General features: G+C 43.0%; 1 protein-coding gene across 4 annotated transcripts in view; it reads right to left on the minus strand.

Annotated features, from left to right (window-relative positions):
• Nucleotides 1-6,018, minus strand: part of PAICS (phosphoribosylaminoimidazole carboxylase and phosphoribosylaminoimidazolesuccinocarboxamide synthase) — an 84,250-nt gene extending 78,232 nt beyond the window's left edge. For 3 of the 4 annotated variants that reach the window (XM_078394657.1, XM_078394655.1, XM_078394658.1), the window contains exons 1-3: nucleotides 5,817-5,937; nucleotides 2,375-2,476; nucleotides 56-202 (exon numbers count right to left, since the gene is read on the minus strand). The gene's annotated coding sequence lies outside the window, so the exon portion shown is untranslated. Of the gene's footprint in view, nucleotides 1-55; nucleotides 203-2,374; nucleotides 2,477-3,557; nucleotides 3,701-5,816 lie in introns of all 4 variants that reach the window. The other variant, XM_078394656.1, reaches the window with a different exon arrangement.
• Between the last annotated feature and the right edge of the window lie 13,441 nt (nucleotides 6,019-19,459).

Raw genomic sequence — 19,459 nt, forward strand, 5'->3', positions numbered from 1 at the left:
CTGGGATTGTAAGGGATTGAAGAGTTTAGGAGAGGATATGGAGAATTTAACTTACTTGCATTACATTTTGAGACACACATAGAAGATTCTGAAGGACCTGGTATGTTTCTAAGCCATGTAACCTACAAGGGTCCTTGATACTGAAAAATCATCATCACCTTTTGCTTTTTGATCCCGATACATAAAAGTTCTTGAGCCAACACTGTAGTGAGAACAAAAATATATTGTTAAAGCAAGTGTGGCATGAAATGAAGTTCAGCATTTTGAAACCAAAGAGAAAGCACCGTCTTTACTGGCATAAAAGTTTGCAATCAGTATGGTGATTTCACACACAACTATGCCTAGAATCACTGCAAAGAGATGTATTTGGAGGATAAATAATGCTTTATGTGAATGAACTCAACTGTTGTTCGATCTGTGGTTAAATATTGGTGTCTTGAGATTGCTTTACATAGCTAGAAAGAGTCTTGAGATTTCATCCCTATGTAGAAATTTGCACATAAAACACTGGATGCTCGAGTGGTACATGACAAAGGTAAAAACATACAATATATGCTATATCTATACTTTGTGTGATCATGAAAACAAAGATAGAGTAAAGTTAGAGTCAGGCGGAGAAACAAACCACTTTTTAAAAAAGGGGACTAGTCCCTTGTTAAAATTTTGCTAAAGAATTCTGGAACATACTTTTTAAATCAGCTGAAGTAGGATAAGACTTCCACTGCCAACCCTACTGTATCCCATGTACAATTATTGTACTGTACATGAAACTGAAAATTTTTGTATTGTAACTGAAAATTTTTCTTCCATTTTCCTTTTCCTCCCCTAAACATGTATGACAAACACTAAAAGAAAAGAAGAAAAATTAATATACAGGAGTGTGTATTTCTGCATTCAAGTCTGTTATAACAGCTGATGTCTTTAGACATTGTAGAGGTCAGAAAACATTTGTGACAGATGAGCTCTGCAATCATAACACAAATATACTCTGACTGCAAAGGCTTAGGATAGGCATACACTCCACTGGCAGAAGCTTCATCTCAAGAAATCTTCTGACAGAGAAGCTAGCCAGCAAAATGGTTCTGCTGACTTAGATCTGCTGGCATAAAAGCCAAAGAGGTGGAAAAGCAGGGATGGACTGACAGAGATAGATCTGCACAACTGATTGCATTGTCAGGTTCCCACTGGGGTCACAGTACTGGGAATTGCTGTGGTGAGTAACTCCACTTCAAGATTCACCAATAGACCACCCAAGTCTTACATGTACTGATACAGACAAACGTAAGGTTGTGTCTTTTTCCTTAAACACACACTGTTACAGAGTTCTGAATTTCTAGAAAAATTCTTTTTTTACTATGCAATAGAAGTACAGATATCCACACAGTAGAATAACTACAAATTCTCTTTTTCACTAACTGCCAGTTAAGTCTCAATAATCCACTTTAAGACATTTGTACTATGTCTCCCCAAAAATAAGACAGGGTCTTATATTAATTTTTGCTCAAAAAGGGTGTTACAGCTTATTTTCAGGGGAATTTTTTTAATGGACAACAATCTACATTTATTCAGTGGTGCCCTGCATAACGAGCGATTTGTTTAATGACGAATCCGCATAGCGATGTGTTTTTTGCGATCGCAAAAGCGATCACATAACAATGTTTTTAATGGCAAAACATCGCATTGCGATGCTTGGTAAGCATTTCGCTTACCAATTTTCACATTGCATGTTTTTTCTAACAGCTGATCGGCTGTTCCAAAATGGCCGCCAGGTAAAAAAATGGCCGCCCACTGTGTTTTTGTGCCCTTTCCTCACTTACCGGGCAGCGAAAATGGCGGCCGCATGGACGATTTTCGCAGAACTGTGAGTTTTTTTGCCCACAGGAACGCATTAAACGTGTTTTAATGCGTTCCTGTGGGCTTTTTTACCCCGCATAGCGACAAATCCGTATAGCGACGATTTTTTGGGAATGGATGCGGGGCACCACTGTACAGTCATGTCATCATCTTCTGGTTGCTGCACAATGGTGAAGGGCTGTGTTTCACTTAACTGGGGCTTATTTTGAGGGTAGGGCTTATATTATGAGCATCATGAAAAATACTAGGGCTTATTTTCAGGTTAGGGCTTATTTTCGAGAAAAATAAGAGAAAGATAAACCATTCTTTACTTAGAGTTGTTTGAAATTATAGACTTCTGTATATTTGTTTCTGCACATGTACTTAGCAACCACATAAACAGATCAACAGGAAACAAGCAACTGCCGCCAACCCAGAAAACTGGATTAGCTCTAGATAGATAATCACTCCAGTCCAGAAAAGTCAATTTCAGTCAGACTACTCACACACTGGCACACCTACCCAAACCCTCCAAACTTACTTGCAAAATGGCTTATTTACAGCTGTAGGCAATCTCTCTGGGACAGAAATCAAGTACATCACTGGGAAGATAATCAAAGCTGGCAATGTGAGTGGAAATTGACTGGAACAAACAGAAAAAGCAGAACTGTAGAGTAATGCCACATTAACTGTAATGTAATTTAACTGTAATTTAAGATCCCATACATAGAATCTGGGTCAGCTGTGTCAGTGCATTCGTAAGTGTGTGTGTGTCCCTCTCTGTTTTAAGAACAAGGAATAGGTGATGTGGCCCCCAAGAGAAAAGGGATCACCCTCCCTGTTTTAACCATCTAATCTCTTTGGATTTTGGCTATAGGTTTGCCTTCATTCATGGCAAAACCTGGCAAGCAGCAGGCACATGGTAACCCCTATTTATTAAAATGATGTCAGCAGCACAGAATAAGCAGATTACTGCAATTTCTAGGAAAGAGAAACTTAGAGGGAAAAATACTCAGAAGTTAGAAACAGTTAAAAGAACACAGTCTGTTTCATTTTGGGCAACAGATGCAGAGAATTTTGAAAGAAATATTTTACGTGGCTGTAGTACAAACCTGGTAGTATTTCTGGGCTACAACTACAGTACAGTGATGACCCACATAGCGACGTTAATCTGTTCCAGGAAAAACATCGCTAACCGGAAACATCGCTATACAGAATAGAAAACCACATAGGAACGCATTAAACTCCGTTTAATGCGTTCCTATGGGGGTAAACTCACCGCTAAGCGGGAATCCTCCATAGGGCCGCCATTTTCGCCGCCTCGGTAAGCGAGGAATCAGCGCGAAAACGCTGCGGGCGGCCATTTTGGAACCGCCGATCAGCTGTTTCCAAAACATCGCAATGCGAAGATCAGTAGGCGAAATGCTTACCGATCATCACAATGCGATGTTTTGTCATATAAAACATCACAATGCGATCGTAAAAACAATCACAAAATCCACATCGCTATGCAGATTCGTCATTAAACAGTGCGCTCGTTATGCGAGGCACCACTGTACTGGATTGCCTCAGCCAGCATTGCCAGTAGGAAGCTAGGACTTTTGTAATAGACATAAGAGTAATAGACAAGGACTCAAGAGACTGAGATTTGATTCCCTGTCTCACTCATGGAAGCTCGCTAAGGTATGGCACCAGTAAAACCACTTCTGAAATGCCTCACTTACCTTGAAAGCACTATCAGGATAATTATAAGTTAGTTCTGACTTGTCGGCACATAAGAAATGCCTCCTATTTCTTGCCTGGGATCCTGGTTTTTGCACCACTGCAAAGACATGTGCAGAAGGACCCATGATTTCTGTGTTGTCATCTGTGGGCACAGATGGAGCCAATAACTGGACAGTGGTTTGGAAAAAATCATGCAGAGCTATGAGAATTCATGTCTCAAATCTACATTTTTCTGCCACTGCACAACCATGTGTTGAGGAACACACGGTTTCTGTATTCTATCTGTGGGCACAGATGGGGCCTATGACTAAGTGGTTTGGGTTTGATTTTGCATCAAAATCATGTGGATCCATGAGGATCTGTGTCTTGGATTCATGTTTTTATTACACTCCTTACACTGAAGGCCCCCTGATTTCTGTGTTATTATCTGTGGGCACAGATGAGATTTCTGCTCTGATGGTGGTTTAGAGAGAATTCCATCTAAAAATCATATGAAATTGTGTGAATCCGTGCCTTGAAAAAAAGGATTTGTGCCACTGCAAAGCGATGCGCCAAAGGATCATGGATTTCTTTGTGTAATCTGTGGGCACAGATAGGATCTATGATAAGATTGTGCTTTGGTGAGGACCCCATGTAAAATCATATGAAATCATAAGGATCCATTCTTGAATTCATGGATCCATTTTTAATCCAAGAATGTAAAAGGTAGATCCATAAAATCAAGAATGGATCCTTTTGATTTCACAGTATTTTTATGGTAGCTCCCTGAGAAACAACCATTAAATCAAATCCCATCCCATAGATCTACAGAATACACCACAGAAACCACATGTCCATCAGCGCATGACTTTGCAATGGCGTAAAAAAATGGATCCACATGATTTTTATGTGGGATCATCCCCAAATCACTTTCCAATTATAGATTCCATTGGTGCCAACAGACTACACCACAGAAATCATGGGTCCATCAGCGCATGGCTTTGCAGTGGCACAAAAACACCAATCCAAGCCACAGATCCTCATGGATCCTCCTGACTTATACAGAGGATCCTCCCCAAACCACTCTCCAATCCTAGGGGCCATCAGTGCTCACAGACTATAACAGAGAAACGATGGGTCCTTCAGTCCATGGCTTTGCCATAGTGAAAAAACATGGGTCCAAGGCATAGAGCCTCATGATCCACATTATTGTTCTCTAGGATCATCCTCAGAACACTTCCCAATCATAGGCCTCATCTCTGCCCACAGACTAAAACCCAGAAACTGTGGGTCCATCTGCACATGGTATAAAATGGACCATGAGGGACAGGATGTGTCTTCTAGTTTTGATATCTGCCTCAAGTGATTTCTGTGTTGTAGTCTGTGGCAGCTCAGATAGGATCTATGAAATGGGATCTATGAAATGACATGGGTAGTTTGTTTCACTTCCCCCTGGTCTGAATAGGCTCGTTAGTCCTTTGTCCCTCTAGCGAGCCTATTCAGACCAGGGGGGAGTGAAATCAACCTGGGGGATATATCAGGGCTCTCCTACCAACTCTTCTCAGACTGAAGAAGCTGCTTGGGTGAGTAGTGAAATGTTTCAACCTAATAAGGAAGAAGTTCAATTGCCCTGACTCGGCTTCCCAGATAACCCCACCTAGATGACAGAGAATCTTCACAGATATATTATTTTCAGTAGCTTGAATTAGAACATTCTTTTGCTTCTTCCTTGAACTTCTTAAGACCACCAGGTCTGCTTCCAAACGGAACAGCAGTTATTTCCTATATGGCTTTCTGATCCATTTCAGACCCAAATAAACACCAGTGCCGAACCTGCAATGAATTTCAGCCAACAGCTTTGGTCTACAGTGCTGCTAAAGCTACAATGTTCTGTTTCTCTAGGGATGGGAGTTGTAGTCCACACGACACGTCGGACGCTGTGGTCAAATACATGCAACTGGGCACCAGGTTGGATCCATGGGCTCTAGCAAATTCACATTTTTTCAGGCCTCAGGTTGCTCCACAAAACAAGCAGAAAATACCACCGTCCAAAACAAAAAACGATGGACTGGTTGTAGAAAAGAGCGTCAAGCATTTTGCAAAAAGAAAAGCCCGCTCCCCACCCTATAACGTCCTTGCTTTTACAACAACTCCAAAAGGAGAAAGCGAGCATCCTTAAGTTCAGCCAGTCTGACCCACTCCCTGCCGCCAACACAGAGAGCTCCAGCGCTCCTTCCTCCCCTCCCTTCCACCCCCATTGTTTTCCCTGAGTCACTCACACGCACAGCTCAGCCCCAAAGACTCATCCTCTCACGTTGTCAAACCCAGGTAGACAAGCAGCGACCCAGGGAGCGAAGGGACAGAAACAAGACCCACCCCTCCTTTCTGGAAGAGGGGGCGTGGCCAGAAGCTTCAGCTCTCGCTGTATTAACCAGAGCTACAGAGTCCGACACGACTTAACCACTAAACAACAACAGAGAGCAAAGAGGCGGGGACTCCCGAAAGAGGCATTCAGTGCGCCTGCGTGCCAGGAGCTATATATGGAGTGTCCGAGCGCGCCTCGCCGTTTCTTTTGCATAGTGAGGGTGTGGGTGTTTGTGGAGTAGTAGTTCTTGTTCCGGTTTTTAAAAGAAGTCATGGGAAGTTTTAGTAAAAGAGGGAGAGCAGCCAGTGTCATTTGTGCTCTTCTGCTGCATTTAGGTGGTTTGTGCAGGAGGGCAGTGTCAGAGTAAAGAGAATGAGCTACACAGTATAGGGAAAGTGAGGCCGCCACGCGGGTTAATCTTAGTGGTCCTGCGTCATGGCCATGACAGGAAAATTCAAGGGTCTTGGTACTGTATTCTGTTGTAGTACTGCTATGCAGCAGGCCAGACTTACACAGGAAAAAATATATAGGAATTTTTGTTCAAAATAATTTAGAACATGAGATAATGGTGTGAATTAACCTGCCCGACATGTCGCTGGGTGCTTTGTATTATATATTTTTAGTTTTACTACTATTATAAGGATTTTAGGTAGGAATTTTAGCCCATAGTTATGGTCTTTGGTTAATCTGGTGGAAATATTTTCATACTGCTTTTAAAGTTGAGAGTGAAAGTAATTCACAGAATTGAAAGCCAGGGAGGTTAGGCAGCATAGGCAAAAACTATATAGTTAAGGGACTTGGTGGAATAGGAAAGTGTTCAAATTTTTCTTATGTGCCTTGTAATCATTAACAAGGTTTAGGTTCTTTCTCTCCATATATATAGACACACATACATATATTGGTTTCTAAGGTAATTTTCTGGTGTCCCATAATAAGGAAAATTAAGTTTAGAACTAGTAAGGAACATTAAATCCACACTACAGTATACTGTAGTTGGGAGAATTAGTTGAGATACCAAATGGTTCAAAGCTTTAACGCTACTAATAAATAAGCTTGAGGTTTCAAATTCTTCCTTATTTGGAAGGTTTGTTTTCTTTATGGACTATTAAAAACACTAACTTCTGTGATTTACTCATGTTGGTGTGACAATAGTAATAATCTGCTACAATTCAAATCAGAAAACTAGTGGTTCCTTTCTTTTCCATAAGATGCGTTTCCTTTCTCATCAGATATCTTGGTATAAAAAAAGCAGCAAGAAAGCAGTGGGGGAAAAATGCCCGTATATTTGTAACTCAGATTGACTATTTGAATAGCATTTATGCATTATGTCACACGGGCTGTAGCTTATTTTGGATCTTTTTGGAGAATGCTTATGAACTAAGTGAGGCACATCCAGGGCTGCAGGGTCTTATTAGTATATAGAGACTTACAACAGGAGCATTCCATCTAAATCAGCATAATTGTTCTAAAAAGTCTTTTAATTCTGAAACATACAGTGTTTAAAAAATGTCCACATTTTCTGTTTTTAACACACCCAGCTTGAAGTGATCCCATGAAGTTTGCAGAATATTTTCTGGATTAATAGTTGGTCTGTATTTTACATTTTCAGTCTGTATTGGAGTTGCTAAAGCGCATGGACACTAAATTGAAAATAAATAAATGAACAAAGAAACTTGGTATGAGAAAGTATCATAACTTTAATTCTTGGCTCAGATTGTCTCAAGATACAGAGCTGCCACCACTGCCTATCAACATACTTTGTTTTGCTCTTTTGTCTTTCCTAGTACATTTATGAATCAGAAAAAGAGAGGGGAAAGGATCAAAGGGATATGGGAAGGTACAAAATATCTGGAAAATATTTCATCTGGAGACAAAATGCATTTTAAAGCAGAGCAAGTGCAGAATGAAAGGTAAAAGAAGAGAGTTAGAACAGGTGTCAAGATCTGCTGTGTTCAAAAGTAATTTTCCCTTTTCTCTTTTTTCTGTTCTGTGGGTTGACAAAGATGCATTCAGCAATCGCACTTATGTTTGCTGCAAAGGTGCAGCTTAAATCCTCACATGAGAGCCAGTGTGGTGTAGTAGAAAGAATGTTTGCCTAGGACTGAGGACAGCTGTGTTCAGATCCCTTTTTGGCCAGAAAAGCTCACAACCTGGTGGTGATGGTGGACCACTTCTGGAATATCACACATACCTAGCAATCTACTGTATTGTGTTAGCTGATGTGGTGGGTAGAGTTTTGGACTAGATCCTGTGAGAATTGGGTTGAAATCCCTGCTTGGCCATGGAAACGGGGATGTGTGGCAGCAGTACTGTACTTCACAACACCTCACTGATCTTTAAAGCCCTTTGAGGGTCACCAGACGTTGGAAGCATGTTGATAGCACATGACCAGAAATTTTTTTAAAAAAGTGTTACTATAGTGTCTTTGCTCTTCTAATGCAAATTGTGATGCAATAGCAAAGAAATTTTAAGTGTTTAGATTTGCAATTGGAAATAAGGGCTGCAGCACATAATCATTCAGGAAAATCAAATGCCCTGTTCACAATTCATATTTAGAGCATTTTATACCACCTTGTTGAAAATTATGGGAATCCAAAATGTTAATTTGACAAGGACTGGGAAATGGAGAGTCTTTCATCTTGCTGATTTTCCTAAGAAAGGCTCTGGGTCTGACCATTGCTGAGAAAGTAGGAAAGTTGCAGGATGGATTCTTGGAAACTGACAGTTGGGAGGTCCCCTAATGCAGTGGTCCCCAACCTTGGGCCTCCAGATGTTCTTGGACTACAACTCCCAGAAGTCTTCACCACCACCTCTGCTGGCCAGGATTTCTGGGAGTTGAAGTACAAGAACATCTGGAGGCCCAAGGTTGGGGACCACTGCCCTAATGGACTCATCATCACCCCTTTCCTGCAACCTGAAGAGCTGCATATTCACTGCATAAATTTGTGTCAACAAATCAGAGGTGTGCAAATTTACATTTTGGACTACATTGCCCAGAATTCTGGAACTCAAAGTCCAAAAACACAATCCTGCACATCTGTACATCAGATATATCCCTGTCCATGTATCCTGTATTAATGTTCTCTTTTCCATCTCCCCCGACAAGTTCCTTAAATCCACTCACAAAATGCATCCAGGAAAAGCATTTGAGTACTGTTTTAATCGATTGGTTCAAAACTGGGAAAGGAGTACAACAAGGCTGTACATTGTCCCCCGGCTTATTTAACTTATATGCAGAATACATCATGCGAAAGGCTGGACTGCAGGAATTCCAAGCTGAAATTAAGATTGCCGGAAGAAATATCAACAACCTCCGATATGCTGATGATACCACTCTGATGGCAGAAAGTGAGGAAGAATTAAAGAACCTTGTAATTAGGGTGAAAGAGGAGAGTGCAAAAAATGGCCTGAAACTCAACATTAAAAAAACTAAGATCATGGCTAGTGGTCCCATCACCTCCTGGGAAATAGAAGGGGAAGATATGGAGGCAGTGACACATTTTACTTTCTTGGGCTCCATGATCACTGCAGATGGAGACGGCAGCCACAAAATTAAAAGACGTCTGCTTCTTGGGAGGATAGTGATGCCAAAACTAGACAGCATCTTAAAAAGCAGAGACATAACCTTGCCAACAAGAATCCGAATAGTCAAAGCTATGGTTTTTCCTGTAGTGCTGTATGGAAGTGAGAGCTAGACCATAAAGAAAGCTGACCGCCGAAGAATTGATGCCTTTGAATTGTGGTGCTGGAGGAGGCTCTTGAGAGTCCCCTGGACTGCAAGCAGAACAAACCTATCAATTCTAAAGGACATCAACCCTGAGTGCTCACTGGAAGAACAGCTCCTGAAGCTGAGGCTCCAGTACTTTGGCCATCTCATGAGAAGAGAAGACTCCTTGGAAAAGACCTTGATGTTGGGAAAGTGTGAAGGCAAGAGGAGGAGGGGACGACAGGATGAGATGGTTGGACAGTGTCATCAAAGCAACCAACATGAATTTGACACAACTCTGGGAGGCAGTGGAAGATAGGAGAGCCTGGGGTTCTCTGGTCCATGGGGTCACGAAGAGTCAGACACGACTAAATGACGATTACAATTTTAATCAGAAATCTAATAGTTTTAAAAAGCAGCACCTTCTGGAACAGCAGCTTCCAAGGAGAGCAGCCCAAGATAATTCACATGTTCCATCAGAGCAGAGGGGCCTGGAAAATGTACCTCTGGCTAGTCTTTGACTTCTTGCTTTGTCCTATTCAATTGTGTTTGACTGATGAATATTGCTATTTTGAGATACAGAAAACTGATTTTCAGACCAGAAAAAGACCCCCCTCATATGTGGCTACTTAAGCTTTACATGGCAGGAGCAGTGTATTGAGAAGTTGCAGTTCCAGGGTGGCTTCTGGAATATTAGATTTCAACCAAGAAAAGATACCAGAAGGTGTTACCTTTGGGTGTTTTGTGGCTGGGTTGGAGGTCTGATGTAATGCTCCCATGGGGTCATAAGTGAGTGTTGAATTGGTGTCAACAGTTCTGAAGCTGGTCATTTCTAAAACATGGCAATTGGGTGCAGAGTAGGCCTGGGAATGTAGTTTCTGAGGTTGTTATTTTGACTTGGTCCATCAGTCCCTTCCAGTCCAATGAGAAGGGTGGATCTGGTTGTGCTGTCCTATCTGGTGCTGTTCCAGTGTGATGAGACCCGTGAATTTAACATCACTGTTCTGGGCTGTTCCCCCACCCCATACAGTTCTTCCTGGGGGCGTTTTGTGGCTGGTGACATCAAAGCCCTCTAGCTGAATGGGATGGGTGAATTTAGTTGGGCTGTCCTACTCGGATGTTACTGTTCCAGGCTGTTTTTTGCAATATTGATTTTCTGGACCTGGAAGTGGAATGTTTATCCCCGGAGTGTTTTGTAGTTAGTGGCATCAATCCCCCTCCAGCTGGATGGATCTGGTCAATTTGATTGGGCTCTTCTGCTCAAATGTTGCTGCTGTTCTTTCTAGTATTGATTTTCAATACTAGAATTGGAATGGAATGTTGCTCTGGGAGCCATTTTATTACTAGTTCTATCAGTTCTCTGAGGGTGAATCTTCTGGTGAATTCGGACTGTCCTATTAGGAAGTCATATTTACTGACAGTTAATCTTCATTTACAATCAGAAAGTAAGGAAGGAAAGATATTGCAGCCTCAACCATGTGGAGACTGTTGTCTACCATCCTGGTCATATGGACTAGGACCAGGAGCAGAGAAACATGTCTGCTCTTGATAGTAGTCAGGGAAGAAAAGGTGGGGGTAAAGAAACAACCAGAAGCAAACATACAGGGAGAAGGGAGTGGGGGCTTGCCTCATCATCACAGGCATCCTTCAGTCTCAAGAGTCTATGGTAACATGCTCGAAATCGAGTGTTCTCTCCAAAGCATGAAGCCTGGGTAAAGTAATATGGAGGATAGGCTGTTACCCAAGCAGCAGATCCCCCCTTTCCACATTGCTGAAATGGTCCAATGGAAAGGCAAGAGCCAATACAACTGGTTCCAGCAACATCGCAGGAGTTGGCAGAACGACACAAACTGCCTTCGGGACTCCAGGTCCGGATTTTGCCTTGAGTTTAACTCCTGAAGCCTTTTCCATGAGTTGATATGGCCGCAAGGCAATGGAGGCTTGAAATTGGAGTTTTCCTTCTCCTAGATGGGCTGCCTTCCATGGCTGACGAGCCCCACCTACCCGGCCTGCTCTTTAATAGTGTGGAAGTATGATCCAGCCCTTGAACTTTCCTGACTCCCAGGTATATGCAAATCTAATTGGCTTTCCTATATGCCATATTAGGGCCAGAGATAGAATCAGATTTTGAGAATTTCTGGTCCTGGGACACGCTCATTTAAACCAGAAATCCCCACCCCCTAGGCCCCACCCCCAGGCCATGCGGTGGGGAGGGAGACAAGAAGAAAGCCCAGAAAAAAAACTCCTCAGCAAAATGTCCATCCAGACATACCTGGCCTTCAGGCTCACCCAGCTTCCTAGGGAAAAGGGCCCAGGGTCTTGGGACACGGTCATTTAAGGAGGGAAAGCCCCACCTCCTAGGCCATGTGGTGGTAGTGGGGAACAAAAGAAATCCCAGCAAAAACAAACTCCTCAGCAAGATGTCCATGCAAGCAAACCTGGTCTTCAGCCTCAGCTCAGCCTTCTAGGGAAAAGGGCCCAGGTCCTGGCACACCCTCATTTAAGGAGGGAAAGCCCCACCTCCTAGGCCATGTGGTGAGGGGGGGGGACAAAAGAAATCCCAGCAAAACAAACTCCTCAGCAAAATGTCCGTGCAAACAAAGGTTCAATATAAGAAACAATAATTTGAAAGTTGTGATTGGGTTCAGCTTCAGCTGAGGGCGGCCCCTGAGTTTGCGCGGAAAAAATGGCCAGAGGCATTTCTGTATTTTGAACATTCTTCTTTTTATTATTAAACAAATTCAACTCAACTGTCCCAAATGGATCCATGAAACTCAACTCTGAAAATATTCTATAACTTCTTACTTTAACATTGGGCGTTACCAAGTCACTTCTCACAGATGGGCCGGACCAAACCGCTCCCGGTCTGTCATTGGCCTCAGCGGGGTGCTCCTCATGGCACAAGCTGTCCCACAACAGGGGTGTCTCACCCAGTCCCCCTCGTGCGGTTGATGGGGAAAAGAGGGACTGGGATGGATCACCCTCCTCCCCCTACGCTGATTGCATGGGTACACAACCACGGTCCATTCTATAGGTTCCAGGTCATCACCTCTTGCGCGGTAATCCTTGGGGTCCGACAGCAGTCCACCTCCGAGCTGGAGATTTGGGAAGTCCTTTAAGAGTCCATGCCATTCCCCAGGCCTGCCACTCAGCTCTGTCTGCACCGCCCAGTCCTTTCTCTCGGGTTGTTCTCCACCCATTACAGTTCTAAATTAGCGCGTGTTCCTCCCATTATTTATAACCTCCTCCCAAACAATCAAGTCCAGCTCCTCCCCTTTTTCCTCAGCCAGACACACCTCCAGTGACCCTTTCTATCCCTCGCTTCCCTAATCTATATCTACCAATACTCCCTCTAGGCAGCCTTGACTTTCCTCCGGCTTCTGCTCTGTGGAGGATGGCACACTGGCCTTCTCTCCTTCACAAAAGTAAATGAAACAGCTGGAAAAACAAAGCACTCCATGGACAACATCACAACCTACTTGTCAAATTGTTCTCTGACTTTGACTGCAGCCACATCCCAGCTCTTCTTGGTTCTTCCCTTCCCCAATCACCATAATACAGATCATGTGATCATTTTTGGGGACCATCTAGCACTGGGTAGTTCTACAAAACTCAGAAAATGCACATCAAATCAGATTCTGACAACCTGGTACAGTGGGGCTTCTGGTTCCAGCTCAGCCAGGCAAGATGACTAGTGGCTACGCAGCGGTGATTTTATCTTTATTTTATATAATTTTATATGGTTTTTATCGCTTTTGTTCAGTTGAAGTTCCTATTTTACTTTCCGGCTGGAGGCATGATTCTAACCTTGGCAAAAGTAAACAAAGAGATAATGACCACTGGAGCTGCCAAGAGACATTAGAAATACCTCTGTATCACAAAATTACACAACTGAAGCCTTGTGAAGAAAAGAGAAGAAAATAACACCATTATTGCGGACAGTAAGCACCTGCCTGAATCAAGTCTGCAAGAAAAGCATTTACTTTGTTTAAGAAAAGCCATCTGTCTTTGGGGGAGTTGTTTGGCATACAGCAGGGGCGGATCTGCCATCTTCGTCAATCTACAATTGGCTCACAGTGAGTAAAAGTCCTCCAAGGAACAGGGTAGAATAACCTGCCCTTTAATGGTTTATGTTTGAATGTTTACCGGAGCTAAGAGGTGTTTTTATACAGCTGCTGACTGTAACTGTGAAACCCATATTCTTCTCCTTCTGGGTGGAAGTTTGTACCTGCAGAAGTAGAAGTGGACACTAAATAAGCTAAATTTGTGGAGTATAACTATGGTCACTACTAGGACCAAAAAAACCTATGGCAAGATTAAAAAAGGCTCCCCAAAAGCCAAATCAGAAATCAGTAGCAGACGTCTGTGTGGTCTCAGATCTCATCAGCCAACGTGAACAGGTTTCCTCTTATAATCAAAGGCCTCTGAGAGAATTTACATCAAGTACCCCACTTACTACGGACAATGTAGGCATAAGTAATACCAGGGAGACATACCAGGGAGTTGCAGTCGGAACTCCACACTCTGGAGGAGAAATCGGCAATTGGTCTTTGGACCCAGAACTCCTAGAGAAGGCTCTCTCTGCCTCTATGGAATCATTCTACAAAAACCTAAATCTATCAACACCTGGGCCCAAGGAGGACCATATGGAAGGAAAAGTAGGTCCCCAAGATGCTCAAGGGCCCGAGAATGAACAAACTAGGAGTATTTACACCCAACTACGTGATCAGTGCTTCCTTTCAGCTAAATCCAACCAGACAATTTTCAGTAAGCTGCATGATCTAAAGAAAAAAAATTGCTGATATTAAAGCAATACTACAATGCATTGCTGACATGATAAAGTTGGGGATTTTAAAAGCAGCACCCCCCTCAAACCCTCAGAATAATGAACAGAGAGGACCTATGGCAAAAAAGGAGCCCCAGCCCTTGACGGCATCCCACCAGAACTCCTAAAAGAAAACAAGATATGGTGGGGCTCCTTTCTAGCACCTCTCTTCACCCATATCAATGACACAGGCCATATCCCAATATCATGGAAAACGACCATAGTGGTCCCATTTTATAAGAAGGGGAAAAGGGAAGATCCAGCCAATTACAAGCCAATAAGTTTGCTGAATATTATAAGCAAACTATATGCAAGGCACCTCCTAGACAAACTCCTGGAGTGGCTAAAAGTAGAAAATATTATTGGGGCAGAACAAGCAGGCTTTCAGCCAGGGAGATCCACAATAGAACAATGCATAATTATACAGCATCTTATAGAGAAATACTCAGCCAAAGGAGTAACAACACTCTATGCTGCCTTTGTGGACTTTAAATCAGCATTTGATTCTATATTGAGAACACACCTCTGGGACAAACTAACAGAGTCATCTATAGACAAAAGACTTCTATATCTAATCAAGGCTCTACACGAAGAAACATACTTGAGAGTCAGGTGCAGCAGACAAGGACACCTCACGTAATCTGTGCAGACGCACAGAGGTGTTAGGCAAGGTTGCCTACTGGCACCAGCATTATTCATCTTTTACATAAATGACTTATCAAGCTGGCTTAACACCGCTGATCCCCATTCTCCTAAACTTGTAGATAGAACAGTGCCAGCTTTACTCTACGCTGATGATACAGTAATTCTATCCAGAACCTCCGTAGGGCTGAGGAGAGCAATTAAGAGGCTTGCCTCATACTGTGAATACAAATCCCTAACTATTAACTATCAGAAGACCAAGACCTCTGCCTTTGGACAGAGACCCAAGATTCAATCATGGCAAATAAATGGACACAGTATCGAGCAGATGAACAGCTTCAATTATCTGGGGGTAGTACTACAGGCCAAGGGATCTAGGGTTGAGCATAGTAAATTTGTGGCAGATCAGGGAGAAAGATCGGCAAATAGCATAGTAAAATTCCATCTCTCCCAAGGAGGGTCCTTTATATCAGCAGCCCTCAAATTGTATAAAGTAAAGGCATTAGCTCAGCTGCTGTATGGCTCTTTCATGGGGCCACCCAGCTCTCACTTTGCATCACAAGAAATAGTTCAATCCAAATTTCTAAGATCTATACTCCAGGTCCTGAGATGCGTGTCAGATGCAAGGATAAGGCTAGAAACAGGATGCCTTAAAGCAGGCAAAACAAATAGTTAAACAAAGAATAGAGGACAATGAATACCAAACAGACCTCTCCAGCATTCAAAATATGACAGCAAGGACTTACATCAAAAACTTTATGGAACCGGCCAAATACTTAACGTCTTTGGAAGCTAAAGGAACTAGAAGAGCCTTTACTTTGGCGAGGTGTTTGGCCCTCCCCTCTGCTGTACTAGAAGGGAAGTGTAAAAATACCCCTTTTGCTGAAAGGTTATGCTCCTGCCACCTGAGGGAGATTGAGACCATACAGCATATGTTCTTCACCTGCCCATTGTACGAAGCAGTGCGAAAAGAGACTATAACCCCCTTAATAGATAGATTGCCAGGATGTTCGGAGGGAAATAGGCTTGAGTTCCTTCTCTCGGATGTTGATGTGCAGATCACCTGTCGGGTTGCGAGGTTCTGTGTAGCAATACTTCGACTGCGGAAGTCAAATACCAATTAGATTGCAGTTCCCAGTTATATGTATGCCAACATGTTCGAATTGAATACTGAAAGTTAGACATTTTAAGGTTTTATAAGGTTTTATACTTACGTGACTGGTCTAAGGACTATAAATAAACTTATTATTATTAATCATATATCCACATCAAATCATTTTATTTCTTTATTTTTTACTTATGTACTTACTTACACTTTTATCTCACCCGATTAGTAATAAAGCTGATATTCTGGATGGCAAACACTCAACAAAACAAATCAAAAATAGAAAGCAATTAAAAAATCAATAAGGAAAAATTCCAAATTCCAGAAACAAAATAAATATTATATGATCAATACAAAAAAGCCCAAATACAGCTTTTCCTCTCTTCTCAAGACACACTCCTGAAGTTGCATTTTATATTCAATAGCCATTGGGCTCTTAGGCTGCAGAGACACTCGGTTGCTGGCATTAAGAGTAAGAGGTGATCCGGAGGTACTAGCAGACACATTCAGCTCCAGCTGATTGCTGAGTGCATCTGAGGGCAGACAGAAGCACACAGAGATTGGTTGTTTCTTTTGCTGTCAGAAAACACCATGATACTCCACTTGTGATTGTCGAGCCCGGAAAAATTTGTCTGGAATGGGGATTAGTAGGGACAATTCTTGGAAACAGAGCACCAAACCATGCCATAATTTTTTAAAAAAAGTCCAGAAGTATCCACCTATAATTGGTTACAGTGGTGGTCGGATGCAAAGAACTCAGGGGAGGTTTTCTTTTTTGGGAAAGCTGGGATCATATGAAGACTGGTATTCCTTGACCCTACTTTATCCCTGCTTCTCCTCCTTGATGTTGTTTTAGAGTTCTTTCTCCAAGAAAAAGACAGGCATTTGTTTGCAGTCATAAAAGCCAGCTTTACTAGATAGCATGCCACCAGAAGCAAGCATTAGCCTAAGTTCTGAGCCCTGTCTTTTCATGGCAGGACTTTTTTTATAGTTTGGAAATCCATTTTTTAAAAAATTGGTAAGTAGGAGGTAATCAGGGAATATTATTTGCAAACGTGATTGCTGAGGCACCAAATTTTCTGGAGTCACATCTCTCCAACACAAACAGAACTTTGGCTTTGAAAAACAGGCTATCAGTAACCTATAATTTAATCCTCATTTTGGATTTCATTGTGGTGCTACCTACAAATAAAGTTCATTTTCCTAGTTATCAGCTTTTGGCATATTAATTGGCATAAGCTTTGCAATTAACAATTGTATTTTGCTGCTATATCTTGCCTTGACTTATGAACGCCCCGACATACGAACATTTAAGAGCCTCGTGGCGCAGTGGTTAAAACGCTGTACTGCAGCTAAAACTGTGCTCATGACCTGGGGTTCAAATCCCAGGTAGCTGGCTCAAGGTTGACTCAGCCTTCCGAGGTCGATAAAATGAGTACCCAGCTTGCTGGGGGGGGGGGCAATGTGTAGCCTGTATAATTAAAAATTGTAAACCGCCCGGAGTGTGCTTGTAGCGCTATGGGGCGGTATATAAGTCCAATAAATAAATAAATAAATAAATTTTGACTTACGAACAGCTCCGTTTGCAAAATTTTGTTTTGACTTGCGAACAGAGCTTTAACTTACGAACAAAAAAGGCAGGGAAAAAGGGCGGGAAATTTAAATGTGCTAACTGTTGGTGGTGAAGAGGCTGCTTCTTTGTAGCTCTTTTGCCCCAACAATTCGGGAAAGGGATGTGGCAGCGGGGGTGGCCCACCATTGGGAGGCTTGAGCTTGGTCGGGATGCTTCAGGTGCTGGCCTCGTGGACACAGTGGTGGAAAAGCATTGGAAGGCTTCAGCCTGGCCAGGGTGTTTTGGCCGCTCTCCTCCCGCTTGCTCCTCGCTGCCCTCCATGGATCAATGCTGCCACTGGTGCCTGACGCCAGCTCCAGTTCCAGAACCGGCACCAGTGGCTGCTTTTCTGTGGGTTTTTCTTTTTTGGAAAACTAGTTTACATGTTTCTGCCAGGTTTTATTAATAGCAAGCAGCGTCTTTTTCATGAAATTTATGGGCAGCTTGGTGGTACTAGCATTTTTCCTCTCACAGCTGTCCATCTGATGGTGTTCTGCTCTCGCTTGTACATATTTCAGGGGCTGGTGAATGTGAGATGGCTGGGGAGAATTAACCTCTGTTCTTTTTCTCTTTACTGACCACCTTTCACTTAGGGAGGAAAGATGGAATTTGGCTTCTCGAGGGTGTGGTGTCTGCATTGTATGTGCTTCCATTGCCTTCATCAGCCCCCATTTCTTTGCATGGTTCCTCTTCATCTTTAGATAGAACTCTAAATCCATGTGCAGTTGCCCATCACGCACAGCCAACCGAGGGTAGAGAAGGAGGGTGCCATATTCCAGGCTATGAGGGTGGGGGCAACTGGGTCGGCAGCTGCCACACAGACAGCATACAGAGCATTCAGACTTCACCTCCTGACATTTCTTTTCTGAGCCACAATGCATGCTCAGATGTAGATCCTTCACCAGCTGATCCATGCTCATGGAACTGAGCACAGAATGCTTAAACTTCTGGCAAAGCATAGTTTTGGGAGAGTCATTGTAGTTTGAATGCTGTTTGATCTGGTCTTGCTTTCCTCTTGCTGGTGCCTGCTGTAACTGTTGGGGTTCACTCAGTGGCAAAGAGGACTTCACTTTGGATCTTCGTCTGTCAGAAACATCTCTTTGGCATGGCATATGGTTCCCACATGATATTGTTTGGCCACTGAATTGGGCAGCTTCCCGGATCCCCAGAGGGCCATTCAACTGGGATACTTTCCCATCCACTGCTACTGTCGCAGTCTGGTTCCTTTCTCTGTTCCTTCAGAACATTCACCCCTCCAGTCTTCAGCAGGCCCCAGTTTTTGGCATGGGTCTGCTTGATTTTTAGTTGGCAGTTCAGATGCATGTGAACCTGCCCATTACGCACAGTTTTCTGTGGGTGAATATGTAGGAGAGGGTCATGTTCGGAACGAGGATGGGAACAACGGGTTGCAGGTCCCACAAGAATTGCAGATGGGGTACCTGGCCCTTAACACCCCGTCAGCTATTTCCAAACCTCGTATCACACTCTGCCGTAGATCCTTGACCACTTGCTTCACACTCAGAGAGGCAAGAATGGAACATTCCAGCTGATGGCATGAGAGACCTCTAGGGGGCTCCTGGAACTTTGGTGGTAAGGGTGCTGTGACTGTCCCTTGATTGCCGCCATGCCTTAGCTGCTCCAGTTGAAAAGGAGAAATCTGCTTTCCA

Source organism: Pogona vitticeps, chromosome 5, assembly GCF_051106095.1.
Source record: "Pogona vitticeps strain Pit_001003342236 chromosome 5, PviZW2.1, whole genome shotgun sequence".
NCBI classification, from domain to species: Eukaryota; Metazoa; Chordata; class Lepidosauria; order Squamata; family Agamidae; genus Pogona; species Pogona vitticeps.